Genomic DNA, 9,817 nt, shown 5'->3' on the forward strand with positions numbered 1-9,817 from the left:
CATATAGACAGACAGACAGATAGATAGATAGATAGATAGATAGATAGATAGATAGATAGATAGATAGATAGATAGATAGATAGATAGATAGATAGATAGATAGATAGATAGATAGATAGATAGATAGATAGATAGATAGATAGATAGATAGATAGATAGATAGATAGATAGATAGATAGATAGATAGATAGATAGATAGATAGATAGATACGTACATAAGCACATACTTAAATACATACATATAACAGGGCAGAAAAGTTTTCTACAAGCAGATTAAAAACGTTACAATAGCGGAATTGAATTTTGGACCTTTAGCAGGTGAGACAGGGAATCAATAATGGGAAACAGTAAAATGGCAGACATTTTAACAAGCATCTTACATCTGTTGTTAAAGCTTAAGGAACCAAAACATCCCTAGAATAGGAACACCTCTAGGGTCAAAATGGGGAGAAGACATTGATACAATCATCATCACTAGAGAGGAAGATGGTGGCATTGTGAGAGTGCCACTGGACCAGCACTGCAGTGAGAGCTGTGTCAAAATACCATTATGGTAGCTGGTGGGATTTATATTCAGTTAATTAATCTTGAAAGCCAGTTTCAGGAATGGTGAGCATGAAACTAATATTGTTGTCATAACAACGCATCAGGATCACCAATGCTCTTTACGGAATGAAATTTGCCATCTTACCATACTTCGCTATGGTTGTCTCTTAACAGCCGAGTAAAATGGTTAACAAGTTACTCAGTTCAATGGCAATTATAAGTGGCGAGCAAGTGCTGGCCTTGATGTCAACACCATATCCTATGGAAGAATAAAAGAGGGGAAAAGCACGAGGGAAGCACTAAATAATAAAAAACGGGGATCTCCCTCCCTAAAAAGATCGATGGATTTATTTGAACCACATGGACTGCAGCGGTTCAAGGAGGCATTGCACCACCACCTTCTCAAGGGTAAGTAGGATAAGAAATAAATGCTGGCCCAGGCAGCGACGCCCACAAGCGATGAATGAATTTTTAAAAACTGACAAGTCCACTCGAACTATGGCCTACAATGTACGACTCAAAATGATTGATGCATTATTTGTAGATGCAAAACCTCCACATGATCGACATTCTGGAAAGTTTGGAAAACTGGAAAGATTGGCAATGCTTCTACTCAGGAATAGATGGAGAACGAAAACAGGAAACTATAGGCTAGGTAATTTTTCATCTGTTGCTAGAAATATGGTAGATTTCTCTCTTAAAGAGATTGTACTAAGGCATTTGGTACATCATAATGCACTCAAAAACAGTCAACATAGTTTTATGAAAGGGGAAATCACATTTGATGAATGTATTAGAGGTCTTTGAGGAGTTAACAAGTAGGATGGTTAAAGGCAATCCGGTAGGTTAAATGTATTTGGATCTGAGTATTGCTGAAAAAAAGAGACATATCGAAACTTTTCGTACTGCACTCATCAGGATACTTCGAAAGAATACCAAGATAAGAGGAAATCAACAAAATATACTGTACGCGAAGAGAGTGCACGTTGGTTGTCAAATTGAATTATTCCTAGAGGCACTGCCATGAAGAATGTAACAGTGATCGTGACTAACATTTATCTGTCAAACAATGCTTGAAACTTAAGTGAGGCAGCATGACCATGATTGGTAAAGGCATTGCCCAGAGGAATGAGCCAGCGAATGCCTCTTACTTATTTCGTTCAGCTGAAACAGGAGCAATCTGTTCAGGTTTATTTTTTAAACCTGTCTGAAAATAACAGAGCACAGTGTATTTATATACGTAGCTTCAGTAAACGAAAATTCACCACATTGTCACCCGTCTGACAATCTTAAAGTCGTTGTCAGTGCATTTCTTAGCACATTGATGATTAGTTGTCAAAATGTTGTCCAATCGTGGAATTACATGCAGTGCTGGACGCTGTATTTTGAGTTTTGTAAGCACGGGCTGTTTGGACATGGTATTTCCCTTGTCTGTTATGATCCACCAGCCTTTGCGATGTATTGCCTGCATACCGAGCATGACACCCGCACTGAAATTCATTTATCATTTTTCTAATTTGTATAATAGGCAGAACATCTTTTTGGTTTGACAACAGCATCTTCTTAGTGGCGAATAACACTCGTGTTGCTATTGCATTTTTGCAGCGTGAAACAGCTTCACCTGTTGCTCACGTTTTTGAGATGCCTTGCCCTTCCAGGTCGACTTGCCACTTGTCAGGAGGAAGAGGGAGACCTGATGATTTAAGATTTTCTGTGTCATGCAGTGTGAAATGATATGAGCAGGGTAGCCAATATACCAGTGAATGCCTTTAATTCGCCCCCTTTCATCATCAAGTGAGGAAATGAGTAACGTGGTATATGTATTCCATGCTGGTGTGATGGTAGGTATATAGGCAATACGTCCCATAGACTCGAAAATCGTATCAAACAGCATGTCTCAGCCGCTGTTCGAAACATTGTGTCTGTTTCAGCAATAAACAAAACAAGAGGCGGCCATTTGCTGACACCTTCCTCAGGGAATGCCCTGACAAATCAGGGTCAATCTATCAGTCTTATATTTCAAACAATTCTTGCCAGTTAACTGTCATTCACCATCACTGGTCCATTCGCCATGGCAGCACCCCTACCAATCAGAGTCCACTTGGCGACCAATAAGCACTCTCTCCTCACACAATAGAAAATGTTGTTTTTCTCCTCATGTTGGTATTCTTGCGAACAGTCCTGACAAGTGCAAGACGATAAGCTTCGACTTGTCTCTTTGTTCAGTAGTGCTCAAATTCTTTCCAACCAAATTACCATCTGCGTTTGGTGTTCCAAAAAGCATTCTGTTACATATAATCTTACTTTACATGATAAAAGCTCCTAGCATGTTTGATAATATATTGGTCGGATTAGAAGGTTGTTTAACTAATAGTAGACTGGGAAACAGGGTGGAAGGGTAACTACAACTTGGTGAACTGTGAGGAGTAGATTGCCTAGGAGTAAGTCCTGGGGCTTCAAATATATATTAATGGTTTTGATAACTGTTCTTTACCCAAAATTCTTAACGATACAAAGCTGGTGAGGGAGGTAATTTATAAGGGGGTTGCAAATTGATATTGATAGGTTAAGTGTTTGGAAACATATTCGGCAGATGGAGAGTCATGTGAAAAAATGTGGCATTGTCCGTTTTTACAAAAATAATATAAAATCACAATGAATTTAAACTTGATGAACTGGCCCGGTAGACATGACACGTTACCGTGTTGACGTGCAGTTATCCGCACTGGCATCAAATATGCTGAACTGAACCTGTGCAGACTGAATGTAAGCGTGATGAGCTAGGACAGTCGACAGTGCATAGAGCCGTGGTGAACAGGACTCAACTTGTAAGTGTGCTGAACTGCAGATGTGGGCACTGAGTGTTTGCTGAACCAACATTTCCCTCCCTACATCAAATACAAACGTGTAGAATAAATACAATAGGCACAGTCATTATGCCTGCAGAGTTGGAATTGCCCATAGTGAACGTAAGGGTGGAAAAACGAGTCTGTGAACACGGCTGTGGAATTGCTGACCTAACCCTGCTCAAAGTAAACGCTGCTGTTCTGACTTGATCCAATCACTTCGTTCCGACTGAAACTTTCGGCAGTGTATGTAATCTTGGGAACCTGGCCAAGACACAACGTAACTGCTCACATGGAGCTGTGGTCTTGAATGTATCTGTACTGACCTTGATCAATCAATCGTGCTAAACTGGACCAGTGAAACTGGACCTGGGAAAAATGACTGTTACTGTGTTTTACCAATTAACACTGATTGTGAGAGGGCTGAACAAGAAGGATCAATATTGAAAACAGCTGAACTGAACGGTGCTGTTTGACAAGTAAGAATTGTACTTTGTTGTAACATTTGGCTATTTCACTTCAGAAGCTGTCAATTTACTTTTTTAAGAATGCAGTCCATTGCACCAAAACAAACAGGTGCCTGATTGCATCATGACTGATCTGTTTGCTTCAATTAGCGTAATTAACGTACCCATTTAATTACCTCCTTGGATCCTGACATCGGGTATAAATGCGGAGGCCGGGCCGGGCCGGCTGCTGAGGGCAGCAGGGAGAGAGGGAGAGGGAGAGATGGGGGTTCCGGCAGCCGCTGCTATCCAGGTTCCTTTTTTTTTTAAACAGAAGCAGGTGAAGGAAACAAGATTCGCCAAATGAAGAAGGGCAGGACGCCGAGTGTGAAAGGCCAGGGGACCGTTACCTGCGGGAGAGCGGCAGAACCAGAATCAAAGAAAAAGAAGAAGCTGGTGGCTATTCACCAGGCGTTGAATGTTGACCCGGTGGATGTGGAGACTCTGCGGCGTTCTGCCATTAGCGAGGGTGGGCTTCTGACTGATGAGATCCGCAGGAAGGTCTGGCCAAAGCTGCTGAATGTAAATGTTTACAACCTACCTCCGAAACCAGGCAAGGATATAAGGGAAGGCCACAAAGACTACAACCAGGTGCTCATGGATGTACAACGGTCGCTGCGCAGGTTTCCTCATGGCATGCGACCAGAGGAACGTAGAGTCCTACAGGAGCAACTGATCAATGTCATTCTTTACGTTTTGCAAAGGAACCTACAGCTTCACTATTATCAGGGCTATCACGACATTGTCGTGACCTTCCTCCTGGTTGTCGGTGAAAGGATGACCATTGCACCCATGGAGATATTATCTTCCTATCATCTCAGGGATTTTATTGATCCCACAGTGGACAGCACTAAGCATATTTTAAACTACCTAATGCCAATTCTGGAGCGGGTAAACACAGAACTCCACAACTTCATGCAGAGGGCTGAGGTCGGAACCATCTTTGCCCTGAGCTGGCTGATCACCTGGTACAGTCATGTCCTCTCCAAGTTTCGCCATACCGTCAGGCTCTATGACTTCTTCCTAGCGAGTCACCCACTGATGCCAGTCTACATTGCAGCGGCGATTGTGTTGCACAGGGAGAAAGAAGTACTGAGGTGTGACTGTGACATGGCCAGTGTCCATCAGCTGCTGTCCAAAATACCACAGGACCTTCCTTATGAGGTGCTGATCATCAAAGCGGAGGAGCTCTTTTCCCACTACCCACCCCCAGAGCTTGCAAAACAAGCAGCACTTCAAGTACACAAAAGGAGTTCTTAACCCACCAATCAAGACTGATCACAAGTGTAAAAACGCTGAGCTGTGAAGAAAGACTAGAGAAGCTTAGTTTTGACAATGTGGAAAGTGGGACCTGAGCAAAATGCACAAATTTAATAAACACTGTATAGAGAAGCTAAAAGCAAAATGTTACTTATAAGTACCCCAAGGAGTTGGACCATTGGGTATGTATTTAGAAATTAGTAAAAGGTACATTTGGAACAGAAAAAAAAAAGTCACAATTTTCTAAAGTAGTGCAGAGCGCTCTCCGGTTCTCTGATAGAAATGCACGGATTACCGAAAGGCATGGTATTAGCGCGACACCACCGCCTCCAACTAATGCATCTCTACTGCATCATTGACACCTTGACTTTGGGTGAATTGCCACACTGCTAAGGTACTGTAAAGGGAAATCTCATTGCATCCTTGACACGTACTGTGTATGGAATATGAAACTGTTATCAACCAACACATATAGATCTAATCTATTATCGATACTGTTATTCCAGGTGAAATATCGCATTTTTGTCATAATGTAAACGTAGTTCTAATATTTTATGGGCATGTCAACGTGGCAGATTGACAAAGTTGTTACAAGGGGTACATGGGGAAGGTCTATTGTCTAATTGACAGCGCCAAGCTAATTTCCACGAAAGAGTCACAGATTTAGATGTTTCAATAGTAAAGAAATTCACGATTGAATTTAATAGTGATGTTTGAAAGGACGTCCTGAGTCAATGTGACAAAAATATGAGCAGAGTGACAAGCCGCTGTTATGTGAATGAATCTGCATTTACATAAAACTCACAAAATGTCAGTCCCTAACTTTAATTATTTCAGCCTGGCTCCCATTGCACAATATTGCTACTGTCATGTCTACAGTACTCACTGCTAACCACTGGATTTCCTTCAGCCCCCGACGTTTCCCGTCTTCGGTCAAATCCTTGGGTTGATTGAGGGCCGATGACTGTTAGTATCTGTGTGAAAGAAAGACTTTGCGTTCAATGTCGACTGTGCAAGCAAAACAGTTAATTTTCCTGACATCTTAAACCAGTTTTGAGGAACCACCTCGGAAGGAAACCATTATCTAAGGGTTCCAGGGGACAGGTGGAAAAATTACAACCCAGGTAATCATCAAAGGAAGATCTTGGTCTGGACACTGCGTCCTTACCAACAACCGTCCATCCATTGTTTCCCTCTCTCTGAGAATAGATTCGAAAAGCTTAACAGACTAATTTTCCAAAGGTGAACACAATTGCCGAATGAGGGAGCTTAAGGATCTATCCAGCATTTAGTATATTTTCCGTATTACCTAATTATTTTCAAAACGTTTCGTTGGTCGTTGCATCATTCTACTTTTTCATGCATTTAAATGCCATCTACAATGCATTTGTCTAGTTTTTTCCTTTCTATCAGAGTTTGCAAAGTCGGTTTAAATGTGTTGCATTTTATTTATTTATCTACATTAAGCTTTAACAGAATCACAGAATCTTAATGGCAAAGAAGGAGCACATTTGATCAGTTGTGTCGGCACCGGCTCTGTTAAAGAGCATTTTGACCTCGTGCCAAGGCTCTGCGTTTTCCTCCTAACCCTGCACATTACCTCTATTCAAATAATCATCTAATGCCCTCTTGAATGCCTGGGTTGAACATCCCAACGACATTGTTATATCCTATTCGTAGTGAGGGTAAATATTTATAGAAAAAATCATTGTCCATGCTGGAAGTGAAAATTTCCAACCCAATATAACATGTCAATTTTTGCAAATTGCACATATAATACTGTAAAAATGGTTGAACTTTCTGGGCATCCGACCAACCTAGTCACTTACACTCTCACTAGCACATACAATATCATTGTCTCCCTCTGTCGCTTTCTCTCTGTTGCAGCTAACTTTTCAGTGATTGTGATCCTGTCCCGAAGAAGATGTGGCCTCTCCAGATGTATTACCTACTACCTGGTGTCCATGACGGTGACGGATCTTTTAGTAATTATCACCGCTGTGATTTTCAACCGGGTTGCTCGCCTTTACTTCCCATTTAGTTTCCTGTCCATCACACCGGTATGCAGTGTCCGTTCTGTCTTACTATATGCATCAATTTATAGTTCTGTCTGGTTAACGGTCGCTTTCACCTTTGACAGATTTATGGCCATTTGTTGCCAGAAGCAGAAAATAAGATATTGTACCGAGAAAATAGCGACGTGGGTCATAGCAATCGTATGTACACTGAGGTGTTTAATAAACTCTTTCCTGTATTTTATATATGAACCTTTGTATGTAGTTAAACATATACCCAGGCGCTGTAGCATAAAAAAAAACATTTTATACCTCAACTGCATTGGCCGTGTATGATTGGTTCCACCGCATTTTAACCCCTTGTCTGCCAGTCATTCTGATTTTACTGCTCAATATTTTGACTGTCAGACATATCCTAGCAACCAATGCAGCCCGCATGAGGCTCCGTGCCCATGGAAACAATCACAGCGACCCAGAAATGGAGAGCCGAAGAAAGTCCATTGTTTTACTCTTTGCCATCTCGGGCAGTTTCATTCTGTCATACTCATTAATTTTTGTGACAATTCTCTATGTTCGAATTGCCAGACTTTCTTATTTCTCTGGCTCAAATTTCAGCGAATCAAATTTTATTCTCGAGGAAAGTGGATTCATGCTTCAGCTTTTGAGTTCCTGTGTCAACCCGTTTATTTATGCAGGGACGCAGAGGAAATTCAGAGAGGAGCTCAAGAATGGTGTGAAACATCCATTGAGACTAATTCTTAAATCATTTAAATAAAGTAAAATCCAACATGAATTGCATAGCTTTGTTTGGACATTTTTCTTCATCCCAGTGCCAAACACGGCTGTCCCTCCTGAATACATAGTCATTCGTTGTGTGATCCTGTATGATTGTGTAAATCGAATAATGTGCAGGTACGCTGTAGCAGTTCAGTGTTTCAACTTATTCTGAACAAATATGCATGTCTCTTCCCATTGCAGTCTCAGGGCTGGTACATTCCAAGTAGCTTCGCGTTACTGGAATGCCTTTAACTGCCAGAGGCAGACAGTCCTACCTGTAGTGTATCATTGTGTATCAAGTTTAGCTTTCTTAATAAAGAGAGTTTGATATCCGTCCTGTGCATGATTTAGTTCTTGACAGTATGAGTTTTTCTTAAATGGAATTTCATTCTGTACACATGTTGTTCTTGCCGCATTAGGCACCACCCACAGCCATATCCCTTTATTCACAAACTTAGCAACAGTGGAATTGTTGGAGGACAAAAGACAAAACCCAATCTAGTTCATCTTTTTGCAAATTTCAATTGGTCAATTAGGACGACGTCCCCAGTGTATTCAATAAACTTCAAATTAATTCAACAAGGGGCATATGCAATAAACATCTGTATATCAAAAATAACCTTGTCAAATTAAAATAAACTTTGTATTTACTAACCACTGCTTTCTACTGCCTAAATGTATTTCTATCATGCTGGAAATTAACAGGTATATAGGAACGATAGGACTAAATTTGCCTTTACCCCGCATACAATCCTGCGCTTCGCACGCATTATGCCTCCAAATTGCTCAGATATTGCATTTCAAAATGTTATGCAACGAATCGAGTTACCTAGTTTACATTGCAAGAATCGATATCAACGGTTTGCGCCATACCTACAGATAGAGTGGTCGAACACTGAATGATTTATTGTTTCAGCAGTTTGGTTTCTAATTTGCCTCCTTCAAGCACAAGTTGTGTGGTCTGCTTCTACCTTTCTGGACAATGTCAAATAAGTTCCTTTGCTCTTGATCATATGCCTTGCTTAGAACCTTGCAAATATAAACAACAATCAGATCACATTTCCTCCTTGTCCTTTTCAAAGAAAAATAGCTCAGATTGTATAATCGTTCCAGTTCGATACATCCTTTCGAAGTCATTCTTGGTCCTCTCCTCCATGTCCATTCCACGGTTGCAATTTCCTATGTTGTGCAAAACTGCACATGCTAAGCTAATTGCAGTGGTGCTTGTAATTTAGAAAGCGACTGTATTACCTCAGCATATCGAATCAATATTCAGAAATCAATAAATTCCAGTTTCATATTTGTTTTGCTCATTGTTTGCGGCAGCTTAATTTTGTTGGCATAAGGAGCTCTGGGAAGTGTTTCATTTCTATGTATTTTTGTCCCATTCTCAGAGCTCGTCCGATCCTCTTTTTATCTTCTCCACGTGGATCCTTTCCCATTTCGTAACATTCTGAAGTAAACTGTGCTTTCACATAATTTTTTGATGGGGTGTGTTGTGGTGGTGGGGGCGGGGACGGTCGGGATTGTGTGGTGGCTTTGGTCACATCCTATCTGAAACGCAACTGAACCTTCTGTGCTTCAGGGAAATTAAAACTGAAAGCAGACGAGCAATAGAAACTGAAGGTGGTTGCAATCAGGTCAACTACACAGAGCCAACCAAGCTCAAATAATCCAATGCTGCAGAGCAGGAAGTACCAGGAAATCTGAATCGAGGAGCAGGGATATGGGAAGCTAAGATCATTTCCCCTGTTTCTATAATTTGTGAAGGAACCAATTGAACAGAACTGTCCATACAAATTCAAAGGGCTGTTACTGAGGGTTTGGATTATGATGTTTCTGGTGCATTCATGTCATTGAACCAGTC

The 9,817-nt window shown here is 41.0% G+C and overlaps 1 pseudogene; it reads left to right on the forward strand.

Moving 5' to 3' along the window:
• The first annotated feature begins 4,081 nt into the window (after positions 1 to 4,081).
• On the forward strand, positions 4,082 to 5,375 carry LOC144697647 (TBC1 domain family member 20 pseudogene; annotated as a pseudogene).
• The last annotated feature ends 4,442 nt before the right edge of the window (positions 5,376 to 9,817 follow it).

Source organism: Cetorhinus maximus, chromosome 23 (genome assembly GCF_964194155.1).
Source record: "Cetorhinus maximus chromosome 23, sCetMax3.hap1.1, whole genome shotgun sequence".
NCBI lineage: Eukaryota > Metazoa > Chordata > Chondrichthyes > Lamniformes > Cetorhinidae > Cetorhinus > Cetorhinus maximus.